The sequence below is a fragment of the Mesocricetus auratus genome, unplaced genomic scaffold (genome assembly GCF_017639785.1).
Source record: "Mesocricetus auratus isolate SY011 unplaced genomic scaffold, BCM_Maur_2.0 Super-Scaffold_100676, whole genome shotgun sequence".
Lineage (NCBI taxonomy): Eukaryota > Metazoa > Chordata > Mammalia > Rodentia > Cricetidae > Mesocricetus > Mesocricetus auratus.
Window position 1 is genome coordinate 157,942,622 of NW_024429266.1, and position 20,177 is coordinate 157,962,798.

At 44.3% G+C, this 20,177-nt stretch overlaps 1 protein-coding gene across 1 annotated transcript in view; it reads right to left on the bottom strand.

Moving 5' to 3' along the window:
• Nucleotides 1-20,177, bottom strand: part of Tafa4 (TAFA chemokine like family member 4) — a 193,744-nt gene that overhangs the window by 125,703 nt on the left and 47,864 nt on the right. The gene's annotated exons all lie outside the window — the stretch shown is intronic.

The following is a 20,177-nucleotide window of genomic DNA, read 5'->3' on the forward strand; positions in this document are numbered from 1 at the left end:
TATTTCAAAAAGAAAACTACAAACCTAAAGCTTATTACCTGATATATATGTAAGATACTTACATCCCATGGTTGTAAAGAACTTTTGGAAAGACATGGAAACTCACAAGATTTGCCCATCACCCAGGCTTCTCAATAGGTATGTTAACTACATATGATATCCATTGCACTGTGACCCTAAAACTGTATGAAATCCAGAAATTATTTTTAAAAATATTTGTGTCTTAAGTCCTTTCTTTCAAATGGTAAATCTCACATAGACACTCTAGACCAATGGTTCTCAACCTGTGAGTCATGACCCTTTGGGGTCACATATCACATATTTACATTATGATGTATAACAGTAGCAAAATTACAGTAATGAAGTAACAACAAAAATAACTTTATGGTTGGGGGTCACCACAAGATGAGGAACTGTATTAAAGGGTTGCAGCATTAGGAAGGTTGAGAACCACTGCTCTAGGCTATGAAGCATCATGGCCACTGCAGTCGGCCATATATCAGCATTTTGTGACATTGTGACATTTTGTGCCCTCCCTAGCTGAGTGCCTTTTCAACATACAAGTCGGAGTGCTGCTCAAATTAGTTCTTGGTAGTGAATGATCCAGTAAAATCAATTGACTTAGAATATCCTATAGTGAACATGCCACCCAGAGGACTTCTTTATTTCCTAAGTAATGGAGACTTAGGTAGCCTCAACTCCCATTATCCCGAAACCAACAGCAAACCAAACAAAGGCCTGGATGACCATCATGTCCATGCCACTCTCCATAGAGAATTCCTGTCCAGGCGAGATGATAGGCTAAGGAAGGTTTAATCTAGAAAAAGAAACATTCTGCTTACAAAGTCTTTGTTTTCTCTGTTAGTTTAAATATAAATACATGCAACACGAATAAATTAATAAACCAGAGACTGATATTGGGGTTCAAATTTCAAAATGAATATCAGAAAAGCAAAGCCACCAGCTCTCACCTCTACCTCAGACTGAAAGGGCTGACCCACACATGAGCTCTTCACCAAGTCTCAGATTGTGATATCTCTTCATTGTGACTGGAGAACAAATGTCCTATCTTCAGCGTGGCTGGAGAATGAATGCTTGTCTGAGACCTTGTTTCTGTCTTATATACTTCCCTAATTTTGGGATTAAAGGTGCGAGTTATATAATTATCTTTTAGACCAATTCGCTCTTGTGTATCCTGGGAGGCCTTGGACTCACAGAGATCCTTCTATGTCTTAATCCTGAGTTCTAGGATTAAAGGTGTGTACCACCACCTCCTAGCTTCTGGCTGCTGGGATTAAAGGTTTGTGGTTGACTTTGCTTTTCTGAATCCTCAGTCAAGCTTTAATAAATCATAAATGATGTATCACTACATATATATTTTTTTTCTTTTTTGAGACAAGTTCTCATTGAGTAGCCCTGGCTGTTTTGCATTGTGTAGCCCTGGCTGTTTTGGAACTTGTTATGTAAGCCAAGCTGGATTCAGACTCACAGAGATACTCCTGCCTCTGTCTCCCAAGTACTAGGATTAAAGGCATGCATCACCTCTCATCTGTCAAAAGGGGATGTTCTAAAGAGAGACATTAGTGTCCTCCTCTTTGGCTGTCAGACTACTGAAACTGAAAGGAAAGTTCTTCCTAGCCCTGGCCTGGACAGTTCTCATACATGGTGATAAAGGTTACTGAAGATGCACATGGCCTGCCAGTCAGGGTGCCCAAGATTCCAGCAGCTCTGCCAAAGGATACACGAAATGAAATACAATCTGTGTGAACCCTCTTGGACGGTAGGAGCACACAGTCCCATGGACCAAGGCTACACCTGCAGAGAAAGTACCAGAGCCCCAGAAGCTTTCAAATCTTCACTTCCTTTCCTCACCATGTATTCAGAGGGAAGGTTTGCGGAGTGAGCAGCAAGCAGCAAGCCACCTGCGACCTGGGGAGGGAGCCCACCTGTTGAAAACGCAGACTGAGCTAGGGGTCCAGTTTCCTGGGCACGTGTGAAGCAAGAAGAGGGGTCAAACAACCCTTTCACAGTGTCCCCCTAAGACCATCAGAAAACAAAGATTCATGACAGTAGCAAAATTACAGTTATGAAGTAGCAGCAAAACAGTTTTCTGGTTGGGGGGGTCACCACAACATGAGGAACTGCATTGAAGGGGTCACAGCATTAGCAAGGGTGAGAAGCACTGCTCCAAGGCTTCACTAAAGTACCCAAATCTCTTGTGTTCAAGCGCAAAGCCCCATCACTGCAAAGTTCGACAGCTGGTACCCCATCTGCCTCTGGACGATTGACTGTTCTTCTACCTTTCGGAAGCTGCTGTAGGGTAAGCTCAATAAGGCTGATGCTTGAGGGCAGGACAAAGTGGTGTCATTAGTGACTACTGCCTCCCTGTAAGGAACTCATTGCAGAGATGCCACTTAGCGCTGGGACACCAGCATCAGGAAACTTGCTAAGAGCAGGTACCAATTCTTTAACTATAAACCAGTTCTTTACCTATTTTTTATTTTTTTATTTAAATTAGAAACAAGCTTGCTTGACATGTCAATCCCAGCATCTTCTTCCTCCCCTCCCCTACGCCCTCCCCTCCTCCTCCCACTCCCACCCCCCACGAGAACCCCAACCCTTCATCCAATCCCCATCGACTCTCCAGGAAGGGTGAGGCCCTTCATGGGTGATCTCCAAAGTCTGTCATGTCATCCCAACCAGGGCCTACACCTTCCCCCATGCATCCAGGCTGAGAGAGCATTCCTCCATGTGGAATGGGTTCCCAACGTTCATTCAGATGCCAGGGATAAATACTGATCTAGTACCCGAGGCCCCAAAACTTGCCAGGGCCTCCTCACTGCCACCCATGTTCAGGGGGTCTGGATAAGTCCCATGCTGGCCTCTCAGCCATCAGTCTGGGGTCCAGGAGCTCCCTCTTGTTCAAGTCAGCTGTCTCTGTGGGTTTCACCCACCTGGTCATGACCCCTTTGCTCGTCACTCCTCCCTCACTGCAACTGGATTCCAGGAGTTCAGTTCAGTGTTTAGCTGTGGGTGTCTGCCTCTGCTTCCACAAGCCACTCTAGGATGGCATACAAGGTAGTCAGCAATTTCATTATCGGGGAAGGACATTTAAGGTAGCCATTCCACTGTTGCTTAAATTGCTAATTGGTGTCATCCTTGTAGATCTCTGGAAATCTCATTAATGCCAGATCTCTCCTCAAACCTATAATGACTCCCTCTATTATGATATCTCTCGGCCTTCTCTCCTCTATTCTTGCCCCACTCAACTTCCCTGCTCCCCCATGTCCTCCTCTCCCCTCCTCTTCTCCCCCTCACTTTACTCCAGCTCCCTGTCCCATCCCTGAATGCTCTCAGTTCACTCAAGAGATCCTGCCCCATTCTCCTTCTCTGGAGTACCATGCATATCTCTCTTAGGATCCTCTCTGTTTCCTAGACTCTCTGACAGTGGGATCATAGGCTGGCACTCTCCTGTTTCATGTCTAAAATCCATATATGATTGGGTACATACCATATTTGTCTTTTTATGACTGGGTTACCTCACTCAGAATGGTTTCTTCTAGTGCCATTCATTTAACTGCAAATTTCAAGATTCCATTGGTTTTTTTCTGCTGAATAGTACTTCATTGTATAAATGTACCACATTTTCTCTATTCACTCTTCAGTTGAGGGGCATCTAGGTTGTTTCCATTACAAATAATGCTGCTATGAACATAATGGAATAGACGTCCTTGTTGTATGAATGCACATCTTTTGGGTATATGCCTAAGAGTGGAATTGCTGGATCTTGTGGTAGACTGATTCCCATTTTCCTGAGGAATCTCCATACTGATTTCCAAAGTGGCTGAACAAGTTGGCACTCCCACCAGCAGTGGACGAGTGTTCCCCTTTTTCCACATCCTCTCCAGCATAAACTGTCATTGGTGTTTTTGATTTTAGCCATTCTGACAGGCATGAGATGGTATATCACAGTTGTTTTGATTTGTATTTCCCTGATGGCTAAGGATGTTGAGCACTTTCTTAAGTGTCTCTTAGCCATTTTAGCCTCCTCTACTGAGAATTCTCTATTTAGTTCTGTACCCCACTTTTTTGTTTTTTTTATTTATCATTTTTTATTTTAATTTTAAATAGCTTGTTTTACATGTCAATCCCAGTTCCCTCTCCCTCCCCTCCTCCCGCACTCCCCTTCCCCCCCTCCCTCCTTCCCCTCTCCCTCCCACCCTATTGCCAAATCCTTCCCCATAGGGGATATCTAGAGTCTGTCATTTCATTCAGGGCAGGGTCCAAGCACTCCCCTAAGAGTCCAGGCTGAGAGAGCATCTCTCTTTGTGCTATAGGCACACGAAGACAGTTTGTATACCAGGGATAGACACTGATCCACAGCTCAGGGCCCCATAGGTTGTCCAGGCCTTCTCACTGACTCTCACATTTGGGGAGTCCAGATCAGTCCCATGCTGGCCTCCCCACTGTCAGTCTGGGGTCCAAGAGCTCTCCCCCTGTTCAGATCAGCTGTCTCTGCTGGTTTTGCCAGCCCATTCTTTGCCAATTTGCTCATCTCTCCTCTCTCTCTGTCACTGGGTTCCTTGGGTTCAGTTCAGTGATTAATTGTGTCTGTACCCCACTTTTTAATTGGATCCTTTGGTGTTTTGGAGACTTGTTTCTTGAGTTCTTTGTAAATTTTGGAGATCAGCCCTCTGTCAAATGTGGGGTTAGTGAACATTTTTTCCCATTCTGTGGGCTGCCATTTTGTCTTGTTGACTGTGTCCTTTTCCTTACAAAAGCTACTTTACCTATTTTAAAGTCTGTAACATTCTCAGGACACACCCTGTAGGTGCATAAAATAAAACTTTGTATAATTAAAAGGGAAATTAGCTGTATTAAAATACTCTGGGAACCCAGATAGTTAGTAAATGCCATTAACACACGAGGCTGCTGGCTCAAGACACATTTTGCAGCACAAGGGCCACATGGTAGGCTATAGGATATTTATTTTTATGCTAATCCACATGCTTGTTAGCATGCTCCTGGGGGATTCTGGGATACCATATGATACAGATCTTCCTAGAGAAAGAGTCAAGCTCCAGTATTCCAAGATAGCCTGAACTACAAATATGCTTCTGATTGTGACATACAATACTCCATCCATAGCCCCCATGTCATTTTATGAACCCTTACAAACAGAATAAGGTCTGTTATCAGTGCCCTGGGAACAATATTGAGCCGTTTAACCTCTTCTAGTAGAACTATCAGACTCACCTGGCTTCTCAGTGTACCGATACCATCACTGGCCTTCAAACAGTTCTATCATGGACCCACTGAACCTCAATGATTAATGAAACCTGAACAGATCATTTTGCTAGCAGTTTTTCTGCTCAGAGTAGCAATATGTTTTAGTAGTAAGACTAAAATCCACAGGAAAGTGCCAGTCGGACACATCGCGTGACGAGGCATAAATGGTCATAGCATGAATAGCAAGCCAACAGTTCTTTTAAGTCATTTCATATGCCTCCATCAGAATGCCATTAATAGATGCTTGGAAAATTATATTATACAGGTAAGAGCCATTTTATTCAATCTGGCCAATGATTCGTACTAACACGGACATGCAGGCCTGTAGAGATGCTGTGACTTTATCCATTCACTAACTTCTGTGCTTTGCTATGGTGGAAACTTCAGCTGAGTGAGCAGCTTGTCAGGGTCATCTCTGCACAACTGTTTATTCCAAAGTATGGAAGAGAAGGCAGCTTCCAGTTGACTTTCTTCTTGTGCAGAGCTATACAGAGATATTAAAATACTTTATCTGCAAGTGTTTGCTGTATAAAGTCATTGGTCTGACTCAAGGCCTCTGGTTTCCACTACACTATCAATGCTGGGCTCTCACTAGGACTGCTCTTGGATGTCCTGTTGTTACCCTGTGTAAGGGAGAACCTTCAGCTTTCGGTCTGCCAGACCTCAAGTGCACCAGCAGATCAGATGGGGTGGGGTTTGGGGTGGGCCAACTCCTAACCCTGGCTCTTGGCCTGGGTAGTTGCGAGGTTGGCAGCCTGTCAGCTCTCCCCACTCCTCACCACCAGGCTGAGCTCTCCTGCATTGTCCCAGCCAGCTCATGTGCACAAAAGGGCTAACTACATGATTCACTATGTCACACTCCAGCTTCCATGATGAGATTTTTCCTTTTTCCTCTCTTCTTTCTTTTCCTCTTAAATTTTATTGTGTTTTGTGGGAAAGGTTGCAAGGACAGAGGAAAGATACAAATAGATGGGAAATGAATTGGATGGAGATGCATGATATGAAAGACACATATGTTGGGTCCCAGCCACCACGGATCTCTGTGCATTGTTTGTCAGCTGATAGCCACAGGTGCATCCTGCTCTCTAGACCTGGATTACAGCCCTGGCCTTGCCTGCCTGAAATCAGTATCTAGCACAAGGAAAACACGAGCTCTTACACCTGGGGTTTTTCCACTGTGCTGTAAGCCTGTATATAAGCCTGCTCCCTCGCTCCCTCTTTACAGAAAGAGAGAGAGAGAGAGAGAGAGAGAGAGAGAGAGAGAGAGAGAGAGAGAGAGAGAGAGAGAGAGAGAGAAATCTTAGCACTTGCAATAAAGACATATACACATGCATTCTCTGGCAATAAAGGCGGCAGACGCGTTCTCTTAGCATAAACGGTTGGACGTCTTGCCTTTCATTTCCTGATACCTCAGACTTGCTCATGGTGCAGGTTCCACACACAAAGAATTTTTTTAATTAAAGAGGGATCTGGGTGGATGGCTTGGTGGTTTAGAGCACTGGCTGCTCATTCAGATGACCCAGATTCAATTTCCAGCACCCATGGCGACTCACAATTTTCTGTAAGTCCAAGATCTGACACCCTCACACATGCATGCATACAAGAACACCAATGCACATAATTTTAAAAATAAATAAATAAAAATAAAATACTTTCATTTAAAAAATCAATGTACTCTTGAGTCCACTTACTCAGACTAGGCAGTGTGGAAATGCCTTATGACTTCTTAGACTGCCCCATTCCTTTAGGAGAGGTCTAGGGGCTGGAGAGACTGCACAAGGATTGTGAGTACTAGCTGCTCTTCCAGAGGACCTGGGTTCGATTCCCAGCCCTCACATGGTAGTTCTCTACCGTCTAGAGGATCTGAGGACTTTCTCTTGCATCTTTGGGTATGCACATAGTACACAGAAGTACATGCAGGCAAAACACCCACACATAAGATTAAAAAATTTAAAGAAATATTGTGTATTTATAGTTTCAAATAGTCATTAACTTTACTAAGAGGAGAATTTACACTGAACAACTTTGCTGCTGTTGCTGCTGCTGCTGTTTAAAACAACAGGTTTAGGGCCAGCAAGTAAAGACACTTGCCACCAAGACTAACAACCTGAGTTTAATCCACAGGATGGATACACATGGTAGGATGAGAGAACAAACACCTACAAGTGTCCACAAGTGCACACGTGTACCCTGTACCCACATACATACATATATACATACACACATACACACACATAAAAATGAATAAATGTAGTTTCATTTTTGGGGTTTTTTTTTGGTTTTTTTTTTTTTTTTTGGTTTTCAAGACAGGATCTCTCTGTGGCTTTGGAGGCTGTCCTGGAACTAACTCTTATAGACCAGGTTGGTCTCAAACTCACAGAGATCCACCTGCCTCTGCCTCTGCCTCCAGAGTGCTGGGATTAAAGGCGTTTGTCACCACCACCTGGCTGAATAAATGTAGTTTTAATTTAGAAAAAAATATTCTTTCACAGGTGTGGCTTCTAAAACTCAAGTACTGAGAGGGACTGGCTCTTCTATCTTCCTGAGGGAACACCAAACTCTGTCCAGTGCCTCAGCTGGGGGCAAATATCTCTGAGGTTAAAAAGACATCAAGAGTAGCAGAAGTTTATACATCATATACCATGAAAGCAAATCCTTTTACTCTCAAAAAGAGGCAGTTAAGAAAATGCTAAGACAAGCCATGGGCTGGGGTTGACTATCTCTAAGCCAATTATCTGATACACAGAATATACATGGACTTCAGAGAACAGCACAGCTGAGCAAAAGTGGATGAACGATTTGAACAAATGCTTCGCAGAAGAGGCTACACAGGGCTGGAGAGACTGCTCAACAGCTGAGGGCATTTGCTGCCCTATAATGAGGACCAGAGTTCAGAGTGTAGCACCCACATCAGGTGCCTCACAAACACTGGTCACCTCTGAGGAAGCTGATGCCGTCTTCCAGCACCCAGGATCAGCTGCATAAACATGTGTACATACACTCACACAAATGCAAATGCACACATGAATAGTAAAACTAAAGCCATCCTACAAATTGAAAATGAGAATAGGTGGATGGAAAAGAAGCAAATGAGGAGATATTCAGCATCCTCGGCCACTGAGATACAAATCAAACCTGAAGAATCAATTGAAATTCCTAAAATAGAGATGCAGACCTGTTATGGAATAATCTTTTTGTACTATGTAAAGATGTGTCATTGCCAGCCTTCTGATAAAAGAGCTGACTGGCCAATAGCTAGGCAGGAGGTATAACTAGGACAGCCAGACACAGAGGATGCTGGGAAGAAGGGTAGAGTCTCCCCAGTCACAAGCAGATGCCAAAAGCAGCAAAATGGGCATGCAATGTTGAAAGAAGGTACTGCCACATAAAAGAGTTAGCTAGTAACAAACCTGAGCTATCGGCCTATCATTTATAATTCATAAGTCTCTGCCTAGACACAGAGAAATTCCACCTACACAGACCTCATGGTGACTGACAAGAGCTTGAATAAAGTAAATTCTTATGCTAGTGTTAGTGGGTTGTCATATCAATTTGGAAAACAGTTACTTGATTAGTTTTGTTTTTGTCTTTTTGGCTCCCTTTGTCATTAGCTACCCAAGAGAAGCAAGAGCCAAACCCTGTAAATGCTAAGTTAGTTCATAACTACTCTATTTGTAATAGCCCAACCTGAGAAAACTCAAAATACCCGAGTGATTAGATGATCAGTCGATGTGTGGCATCTAATGGACAACATGTCTATTATAATTTTTAATTAGAAAGTTGTTAAATGGACTATTAATACTTGAAGTGGCATGGATGAGTTATAAAATAATTATGCAGAAAGAAATCAGGGGGAAAAATAATACATTCTGTATGATTCTACTTAAACACAATTCTAGAAAATGAGCACTCATCCACGGGAACACAAAGATCTGTAGGGACATACCTTGGGAAGGGTCAAAAGTGACAGATTTTAAAAGAATGCCAGAAGGTCTTAGCGGAGAGGCTCAGGGGTAACGTGCTTGACATTCATGTGCAAGGACACATGATCAGATTCCAGGACCCTTCAACCTGACGTGTAGTGTGTACGGCAACCCCTGACTCCTATAGCAAGACGGGGGTGAGAGTCTCTGTCTCTGTCACTGTCACTGCCCACCCCCTGTTATAAACAAAACAGAACAAAAAAAAAGAAAGAAAAAAGCAAGCCACTTTTCTTTTTAGTACAAGAAACTTTGTGAGGGACATGGTTCAGAATATCTGCCTGTATTAAAATTTATAAATACTAAAAGGATGCAGTTTATTATGTCAGCTAAAACTTAAGCTATTAAAAATAAAAGCTAAAATAAATGCAGTCAGTTTCAAGCACATCAAATCTTCTATTTTCTCTGAGTGTGTAAGCCCACTGCCTTGTATTTTAAAGAAATTAGAAAACAGAAATTTGTAAGGGAAAGTGGATTTCTTTTCAGTTTGACCAAACCAGGCAGCCACAGTCTCACTTACTGCTCTTCACCTCAGAGCAGTGTGGTAACTGTATAGAAAAGAAGAAACCGTAGCCAGGGGAGCACAGATACACGGGCCACTGTCACCAGGTGAGTCCTTAGAACTGTGTGAAGGATAAGACCTCGGGGCTGCATGAAGCCTCCTCCTAAGGCAGGAGGATGTCCGGCCTCGTTTCTGTGTCCTGGCCCATGGCTTTTCAATCTCCCCTTGTCCCAGCATAGGATTCTTTGAGGTTTATTGTTTTGAGGTCCCTGTTTCACGAGTCTGGTAGCCAAAAAGAGTAGTAGAAATGTCTCTCTTCCACACAGGATGCGACAGCTTCACCTAATCAAAACACTCTGAGAAAGGGGAGACACCCAGCAAAATAATGATCCGTGGCTCAGAGTTGGATAACTTTGCTCAAAGTCAAAAGGCCAGGTCTCTGCATAGCAAAGACACAAGCATTTAGATGTTGGATTAAATGAATATTTCCTGAGTGAATCAGCCCTGGATTGTTCCCTAAGATCAATGACAGCTGCTAGGTAAACATATTTATTCTATGTATCTGTTCAGCAAATCTGTTTTTCATAACAATACATGGGTAAATGTCAGCCTTATCATTCCACGATCGTCTCAAATTCTGAAATTAATAGAGCTCAAATTCAGGCTTCAGTAGCTTATGAGAGCCACAGTTCTGATGTGTTACACACTGAGTCTGGAATCAGGCTCACTCAAGAGCATATTCAAGATCAAGACACCATATGACAGAAAAAGAGAGGCAGGTGATCTTGCTTCCATCTGGAGAAATCAAGAAAGCAGAAACACAGACACACAGACATACACACAAATGCATGCATGCTACACGTACACTATTAGGAGAACAAACTGTTGCCCAGCTGTTCTGATGTCAGAAGATCCAATGGGATCAGACAATACAAAGGAGGGCTTCTGGGTTCTGAAGCCTCTGAACAAGGAAGGAGTGGAGATGGTGCCCTCGGCTGGAGAGAAGACTCAGCAGTTTTGAGGCCTTTCTTCTCTTCCAGAGGAACCAGGTTCAATTCCCAGAGCCCACATGGTAGCTCACAACCATGTGTAACCCTGGTTTCAGCTGACCCAATGTCCTCTTCTGACCTCTGCAGGCATGTGCTGCACAGACACACATTCAGGCAAAACATCAATACACATAAAATTTTTAAAACGTAAGTTTTTAAGAGAAAGGAGAGTACACTTCCAAAGAGGAAGAAGCAGGATACAGGAAAGGGATTATTCAGCAGATCGATATGGCACCACTGTGCAAAGAAGTGAGAGTTTGCTCTTTGGGGTTTTGATTTATTTGGGTTTTTTGGGGGGAGGAGGGTTGTTTCTAACTCACACAGCTCTGGCTTTTTGAGGCATTTGCTCAGCAGGGGCTTCCTCGCGAATGCTGTTCATTCAGTGCAGTTCCACACACAATCCCGTACATCATACTTCTCCTGGACGTCTACACTCCAGCCGGGGTCATCTTCACACACTGTGGAGTGCCGCTGAACCTATGCCAGTGGTCAGACCTAGCAGGCCTCAGGTCGGAGAGGGGGTAGAGGTGTTCCAGCATCCTCTTTGCCAGATGGTCTTTCATACACCAATTTTACAGGCTTTGCATGCGGCTCCCAGCCCTGACTCTCTGCCCTACATTCCTGCCTCAACTCTACAGATGCTTCCAGCTCTAGGAAGGAGTCCCAAAGTTATAAGCCACTCTTTCCCTTTAAACAGGATTGCTATTTCCCATGAGATAGGTTGGATAGCAGTAACTCAATCGCCAAGACTGTCCCTTGTTAACAATTACTGCCCCTGACTGGCACACACTTTACTTGAAAGCCTGGGAATTGACAAGAAAACTATAGCGTTGGGGGACAGAAAAGAGCAGCAGGTCTCTGTGTTCCTTTCTTGAGCTAAAATCCAACCAGACTTACAAAGCTTTTCTTTCAATGAATGCCTCCCACCAGCTTTGCAAAGTCTTGCCAACAGGCAAACCCATTCAAAGAAGATTAGACATTCCAGGGTCTAAAGCTTGACTTGGTGGAAGGAAAGCAGCAGTGTTGACCAAGTGCCTTAGTCATGTACTTCTTTCCCTACAAGCAACTTAAGTTATTCCAGTCCCACCCCTGCCCCTACCCATGAGTGGGTCGCCATGAGAAGTCAACGGTACCCTATGTAGAGTTCCTCGGTGGAAAGTGCTGGGCATGGTCAATTGTTTCCTCTTACACCTCTGTTCTAATTCCATGTTTCCTAAAATTAACTGCTCTATTGTTTCCAGGCTCTGAGACCTCAGGGCTCCCTCCCACAGGTGAGAAACAGGAGAGCATCCCTGATGAAGAAACCCAGCTTGGTCAAGTGTGTCTGCTCCTTTTAACTTGCCTAAGGCTACTGACTCTCAGACATTCCCTAACCACGTAGATGTCATGTGGCACTGGGAGTTGTTTTTAACTATGGCAAACACTATCTTCCCACAGTCAATTAATCATTTCAAATGTGTTATTAGATGCCTCTTCAATAACACTATTTCTAGCATCCTATTCTGAGACCACCATATGGGCCAAAATATTTAAAACACCCAAGCAACACCTAGGAAAACACACAGTCTCTTTTTGCTTTGTTTCTTTCCTTCTTGGCCCCTCTCCACTCTCCTCCCTTCCTGCTTTTTACCGGTGGTTTTTACTTTCCTTATAGGGAACAAAGGATTCTGATTTCCTTGGTACAGATGAGCCCCTGACCTATGGCTCTTCAAATCCCAAACTAAATTTAAGTATGTGGCTTGGAAGAATAAAGATGAGGACTCTTCCCCAGGAAGGAGAATCCTCTAACTCAGAGAGCTGCTCCAAAGCTGAAGTCTGCTCCACCTCCAAGACCATAAGGGAGGGAGAAGAGCAGGCCCTGCCAGTGGGAAGTTCAAGAGCTCACTCTTCCCTATAGGAAGAGTGACAGCCTCTCTGCCTTGTCATGGGAGAAAGGACACAAAGAAACCACATTCAGCTGCAGGTACTTCACCTGACCAACCTTGCCAAGCGAACCGAACATGAACGTTCTGAGGTCACAAAAGAAGGTGAACGTTAAAACCTCTAACCCAGTGATTCTCTTTTTGGATTTTAATCTCTGAACTCTTCATCTGTTCTGAGAGTTAACTTTCAGTTTAGCTAGGCCAAGTAGATACTTACTTCCCTTTGTTTGGGCCTGTGACTGACTGGAAGTTAAGATTTTCATGAAGGGCCAGAGTCACAAATATGTAAGCAGTCCTGATAAAGGCATATTCCTGCCCACCACTGGCTCATCATGGATCTCCTGTAAGGTGGTCTGATGAGTTGTAAACCTCTTCTCTTTAGACTTTCTATTGTCCCTGCATGAGACTCTTGGGGGAATTTCAATTTCTCAGGACCATTGTCTCAGTATTCTGATAGCAAAGTGAGGGACATTCATCATCTCTCTTTAAAACACCTTCATCATAACTAGGCCAGTTAAAACACTCAAGACGGATACTGTCTCTTTTCTCCCTGTCTGTCTCTCTCTCTCTCTCTCTCTCACACACACACACACACACACACACACACACACACACACACACACACACACACTTCTGCACATTCTATTTAAAATGATTTTCCCATGACTCTTTCCTTAAAACATGCTTTTCCTTAGAAACATGCTGTTGCATAGGTCAGTGTGATGCCTTAATGGGTAAAGACAGTTGCCACCAGGTCTGATGACCTGAGTTAAGCCCCCGGGACTCACAGAGTAGAAGAAGAAAACCAACTCCCACAAGTTGTCCTCTGACAGCCACAGAGATGCTGCTACACACACACTAAAATGAACTGTAAAAAAAAAGACAAGCATGATCTGTCCTTGTAGGAAACAACATGCATGTAATACTCACTAAGAAGAGAACCTCTTATAACAAGAGGTGGAAGGCCCTGCTTGTCTGGCACTAAAACCCAGCAAATACTTTTGAAAAAGAGAAAAGAAAAAATAGGAAGGCAGAGGAAATGATACATAAAAGGAATTAGTGAGATGAAGGGACACCGGATAATATGCTTCATGAGCCAGGGAAATATCAATACTTCTAGTTCTGATACTTAAAAGTACAATGTTAAGAATCAATTCCCTAGCCAGGCATGGAGGCGCACATCTTTAGTCCAAGCACTCAGGAAGTAGAGGATATGGATCTCTGAGAGTTCAAGGCCAGTGGGGACTACATAGCAAGCTCCAGGCCAGCCAAGGCTACTTAGTAAGACATTGTCTAAAAAACGGACAAAAGCAACAATACCCAAAAAGAAATTCAACTTGAATTATTTTCTATAGTCACCTCTAGACACGTCCAGTCATTGACTACTCAAGAAACAAGGGTCACATGTCTACATGATAATTATTTGAACGTATGGGATTTTAAAACATACTAGTAAAAGTAATTGCACTGGTTTCTTTGTATTTTTTAAAGTGGCCAGGAAACATTGGGGGGGGGAGGGGGATGCAGCGGTGCTACCGGCTTCTCTGAGTGTCGCCTGCCCTCTAGTGTCAAAACTTCAGCAATGCAGGAAAAGCACTTTTTAAAACTGAAATAATAACAAGAGCCGAAATACGCAATTTTCATTGGCAAAACTAACACAGCAGAGTCTTACAAAATAGAATAGAAATTCTATTCCCCATATAATTAGTATCTCAGAAGAAACAGGGTCTCCGTAACAACGAGTAAGGGTAAACGAGCCAGTTAGTTCACACGCAAGAGTGGCTGTCCTCAGAGTGACTGACTGAAACACGGGGCGCTACTGGAATGCAACCAGCACTCTTCATAGAATTTTAACAAAGTTTAAATAATGGTAAACAACATCACCTTGTGCTTTTGCATTGACATTTATAACACAGAAAACTGAAAAGCCTACGTCCACAAAGAGCCCAGGAAACAGACCCCGTTGGAATGGAAAAGGTAGTGCCCAATAAAAATGGTCTTTGTGTTCTGTGGGCTTTCTATTCTGTACAGTCGGGCATCATCTTACTGACCCCTCTTAAGACCCATGAGGGTCCGTTTTAGTCTCTTTGACTATCCCCATCCATCAGAAGACTGACCTGAGTCCCAAAGAGGCTTGGGGGTTCCCCTAGGATCCAAACAACTCAATCGAGAGACCTGCTGCCTGCATGCCCTCAGCCAGTGCGCACCAGCACTTACCGGCTCGCTCCCCAGTGGGAAGGCACTGCAGGCTTTCTGGGGCTCTCAGCATCTCCCTGTGCCTCAGTGAAGCACCCCCCTCGGTGGCCGGCAGCCAGTCACTCCAGGCTGGCCTGAGTCACCCTGCTCCCCAGCAGTGCTCATCTCCTTCTACAATTTAAGCAGAAACTCGGTGTTTATACAAACAGAGAACTGCTTTCTTCATTCTCTTTAGCTTTTCCAAGGCACTGATAAACAAGCTTTTTCCTTACATGCCATAAAGCTTCGAACTCTAAAGATCACATCTCCTGGGACAGCCCACAGCCTCCAGCCACTCTGCCAACGCACAAGAGTCTGCAGTATGTGTACTTTTTTTAAAGATTTATTTATTTGTTTATTATGCATACAGTGTTCTGCCTGCGTGTATGCCTGCATGCCAGAAGAGGGCACTAGAACTCATTACAGATGTTTTTGAGCCACCATGTGGTTGCTAGGAATTGAACTCAGGACCTCTGGAAGAGAAGCCAGCCAGTGCTCTTAACCTCTGAGCCATCTCTCCAGCCCTAGTATGTGCACCTTTAACTACGAAAGCAGTGTCCGTTCTGACGTGTTTGCTATGTGAGTCCTTCTGCCTGCTTGTCCTCAGTCATCCGACTGAAAGGTTCAGGCAATGTGCTGGCCTGCCCTGTTACCTGGCAGAATGCACTCAGGCAGCGCTCTGGCCAGCCCCGAGTTCCATGAGAACCAGTCTGCACGTGAGTGCAAAGGATCCCTTTAAAGGACTTACTCTCTTACTTTCTCTCTCTTACTTTTCTCTGTCTCTGTCTCTCTGTCTCTCTGTCTCTCTGTCTCTCTCTCTCTGTCTCTCTCTGTCTCTCTCTGTCTGTCTCTGTCGCTCTGTCGCTCTGTCTCTCTCTCTGTCTCTCTGTCTCTCTGTGTCTCTGTCTCTCTGTGTCTCTGTCTCTCTGTCTCTGTCGCTCTGTCTGTCTCTCTCTGTCTCTCTCTGTCTCTCTGTCTCTGTCGCTCTGTCTCTCTCTGTCTCTCTCTGTCTCTCTCTGTCTCTGTGTCTCTGTCTCTCTCTGTCTCTGTCTCTCTCTCTCTCTCTCTCTCTCTCTCTCTCTCTCTCTCTCTCTCTCTCTCTCTCTCTCTCTCTCTGTCTCAGATCTGCACGGGTTGGTTATCCCTCACCCCCCTTTTCATTCCCTGTCCACCAATAAAGCTCCACGTGGGACTGTTGACTCACGGTTTGTGTCTCGTTACTGGGTAAGCCTAGACATTTTAATAATGCTGACGTAAGGCAGGCTTGACGGCTGTCTCGCTGTAGAAATGATAAAACACGCTCAGAGGGGTCACACAGACAAGATGGGGCATAACTAGAGCTATGTTGAAACCCAGCCCACCAGGACTTGGTTTCCTGTGCTGCCTGGTTGCTAAGGGTGCTCTAGATTTTCTGGGTCTTTCTGTGAGGAGTACAGTGAGTAGACGCCAGGTAGGCACCACAGCTTCAGTCAGACAGCCCGAGTCAGGCCAGGCACAGCGCCTTCTGGGAAAATGGAAGCATGAAAATGAGCTGAAAATGAGCGAAGCCACCCACAGCCCCCAAATCTCCACAACCCCACCCCCATCAAAAAAGCCGCTATGTCTGTCTTTACAGGGAAATCTGCACTAAAGTATCCCAATAGCCCCAGAGACAAGTCCCACAGACTTAGGAGGCTTTGTGTCTCAATGATACCATGGTTACAAAGAACAAAACTTCCACAAAGTCTTTAAACAGTTAATTCCATCAGTCACTAGGGTTTTTTACCACCTCCTGGCCTGAAGCCTTCTCAGGATGCTGTTTGCTGCCCTCTTGTGGAGAAAAGATGCTATTGGCTGGGGGAACGCACTAATAGTGTTTTTAAAAAAAGTCCCATTAAGAGTACTGACCCCCTTCTTTCTCTGTCGCCTGGGGTTGCCAGGGACCTGTGTGTGTTCTCTTTCCAAATCAGGTTGGTAAACTGAATGGTAAAACACGGGGTCCAGGATATATTTGTGTGTTTTTTAATTTTTTTTATTTTTCATTCCTCCAGACACTCGTGGGCAGGTATACAACAGTACAAAGGTCAGAGTGGGAATGTATAAAAGACTCCATGGCTAGTTATGCAGCCTCTACAAAAGATGACTCCCAGGTAGAACAAGCCTCATCTACAGAACAGAGTCCCTGTGACACAAGAATAACCCCTGATCCCCTTGGTGGCCATGTAGATATACAGTGATAGGCATTAAAGTTCCAGAGAATAACAACAGAGGACTGCCAACAGCCAGAGAATGCCACGCATGTGTGCCGAGAAGCCAAGGGAACCCATCCATATAGAAACTCCAGGTTATGGTGGCTATTTCTCCAACAGGCTTGAGCAAAGCCTCACTCAGTACTCTCACCAGCCCTTCTGACGGTTCAACTTTCACTAGAATGGGAAGATGCCATCTGCCTTTCTTGGGAACAACTCCACTCTTAATTTAGAGTTAACTATAGAGCTGTCTGTTTTCTGACTTTGGAGTTAGCCTGAAACAAAGATTGTCACAGATGAAATGAGAAGTTTGGCTGCAGCCTATTATCTTCGTTAAGGTTTCCATTGCTATGAAGAGATACCATGACCACAGCAACTCTCATAACAGAAAATATGCCATTGAGATGGAAGCTTATAGTTTCAGAGGTTCAGTCCATTATCATCAGGGTGGGGAGCCTGGCAATGTGCAGGCAGACGTGGCCCTGGAGGAGGAGCCGCTACATGTGGATCCGCAGGTAACAGGAAGTAGACTGAGATGCACTAGGTATGGCTGAGCATGCTGAGACCTCAAAACCTGCCTTCACAAGGCCACACTTCCCAATAGCACCATTCCCTATGATATTATGGGAGCCAATTACATTCAAATTATCACACCTATTTTCTTCAAGTGTGCTTGCATGCATGCATGTGTGCATGTGTGTGGTATATATACTTGTTTGTATGGGTGTGTATGCATGCCTCTTGTAGGTCAGAGGTCAACATCAAGTGTATTCCTCAATTACTTTCCACCTTATTGCTTGAAGCAGGGTCTCCCATTGGACTGAAGCTTCCTGGTTCCCGTGGGCTATCTGGACAATAAGCCCCCGGGATCTACCTGTCTCTGCCACCCTTGCCTGGGCTTATAGGAATGAACCACTGCCTGATGGAGGTTCAATCTCAGGCCCTCTTGTTTGCATGGCAAGTACCTTATCCACTGAGTCATCTCCCAGGCCACCCTCCTTAATTTTTTCATCTCTCCTGAACACCCACCTCCCTTCCTGGTGCCTGGAAATCTGTTGAGAATGCACCCGCTGTCATGTTTTACCAAGCTCTATTCTAGAGAACAGATGCGCTTTAAACAGATAAGATTAATGACTTCAAACACTCCGGCCCCCTAAATGAACTCATCAAAAGACACGCCGCACAACAACCAGCCACCTATAGATGCTCCACACCAGTCGAGTGGTATCGATTTTATGCTGATTCTGCAAAACTTCAATCATTATTTTTCTCATCTTCGAACTGTCACTTGCGGGTAGAAAATTGAGTTGTAAGAGATTTAAGAAATTATCTTGAACCTAAAACTGCAGCCATCCTTAACAAGTCAAAGTAAGGGAGGAGAAAGCATGGCATGCTATCATCTGTCTGGGCGTGGGCTATCACATAAATCAAATTTCCCAGATACAGAAGTCTGGACAGGGGGAATTTATACTTCTGACATGTATGTAGTTCAAGGTTTACACTTAACTTTCTTGGGGCCATGGGAGATACAGGGTCTCTCTGTATAGTGCAGGCTGGCTTTGAACTCCCAATCTTCCTGCTGAGAGTCAAGTACAATAGGGGTCTCAGCTACTCTGAAAGCTGAAGCAAAATGACCACATGAACCTCAAATGTTTGGGGCTGATATGGGCAACATTGTGACTTGGCTTAGATGTGAAACAAACAGCTACCTCATGTTCCCACTGCCAGAGAGATGCCTGGTACTGGCTTCCCCCACCTGATAAGCCATATGTCCTCTATCCTCCATCCTCTCTTAAGTTGTGTTTGCCCAATATTCTGTCGCAGTGATGAAAAATAATTTATGTAGCAATAGAATGCATAGTAAGATCCCTGTTGAAAACAAGTACTATCTCACATGTAGAACCTACATTAAATATATATCTACATATATCAACACAGATGCATGAATCAAAAGGGGAACTATTTTTCAGGGGCTTAGAAAAGGCCAAAGAAAGTAAAAACATAAATATCCCCCCTAAATCACAAAAGTTAAGCTGTGAGGTAGCTAGAGTCTTGGCTCTTTTATCCTTTTCAGACATGTGAACTAGCTAGAGCCTTGGCTGTTTTATCCTTTTCAGACATGTGCTGTTTTATTTGTTCAGCATGTAATTTCCAGTCTGTGATCTGGAAGTTAGGAGAGGCATTTGGATGGTAAATTGTATCCCGTGGTTTGTAAATAAAGATGAAAAGTGCTGGGGATATAGCTCAGTGGTAGAGTGCTTGGAAGTAATAGATTCAGCCCCCACTTCCAACGAAATGAAGAAAGAAAAGCAGTATTGAATGTGTGGCAATACTGTAGCTGCTCATGTCCATAGCCTGAGCTCAGATCTCATGTTGCATCTGACTCCAGCACTTTCATCCATGCTGTGGCCTCCACTACCCACACAATGGACTTTGCCAACCTGCGTTCAGTCTGGAACTAAAATCTCTCAGCATCTTGGAACTCCCAGATACACCAGAGGGGTTAAGTCACAGTGATTTGGGTCCAGCTTCCTGGGCCTGTTGTAACGAATAGCATCATGGACAGTGGAGATCAAGGGTTCCCTCGGGGTGGATAGAGGCAGACAAAAGGACAGAATGGGAACTACTTCCAGGGATGATGGGGAACTCGGGAGAAACAATGGACGATAAAAGGGGAGGAGGAAAGACAAATGTCATGTTTTCTCTCCTGCACAGAGTTAAGCATGCCTAGAGCGCCTGTGGAGGTGCAGATAGGACTTGAAAGTAGGAGGGGCTCTTTGCAGAGAAGAGCAGAGTGACAGGAGGAGGTGAAAGGGTCACCAGAGGGTAGTGGAAGGTAATCATGGACAAAACGTAATGACATATAACCATGACAATTACATCATGAAGCCTGTTATTTTACACATTGCTATAAAATTAACTTTAAAAGGCAATGCACAGACATGAATTTCACTAGAAATTACCAGAACAGC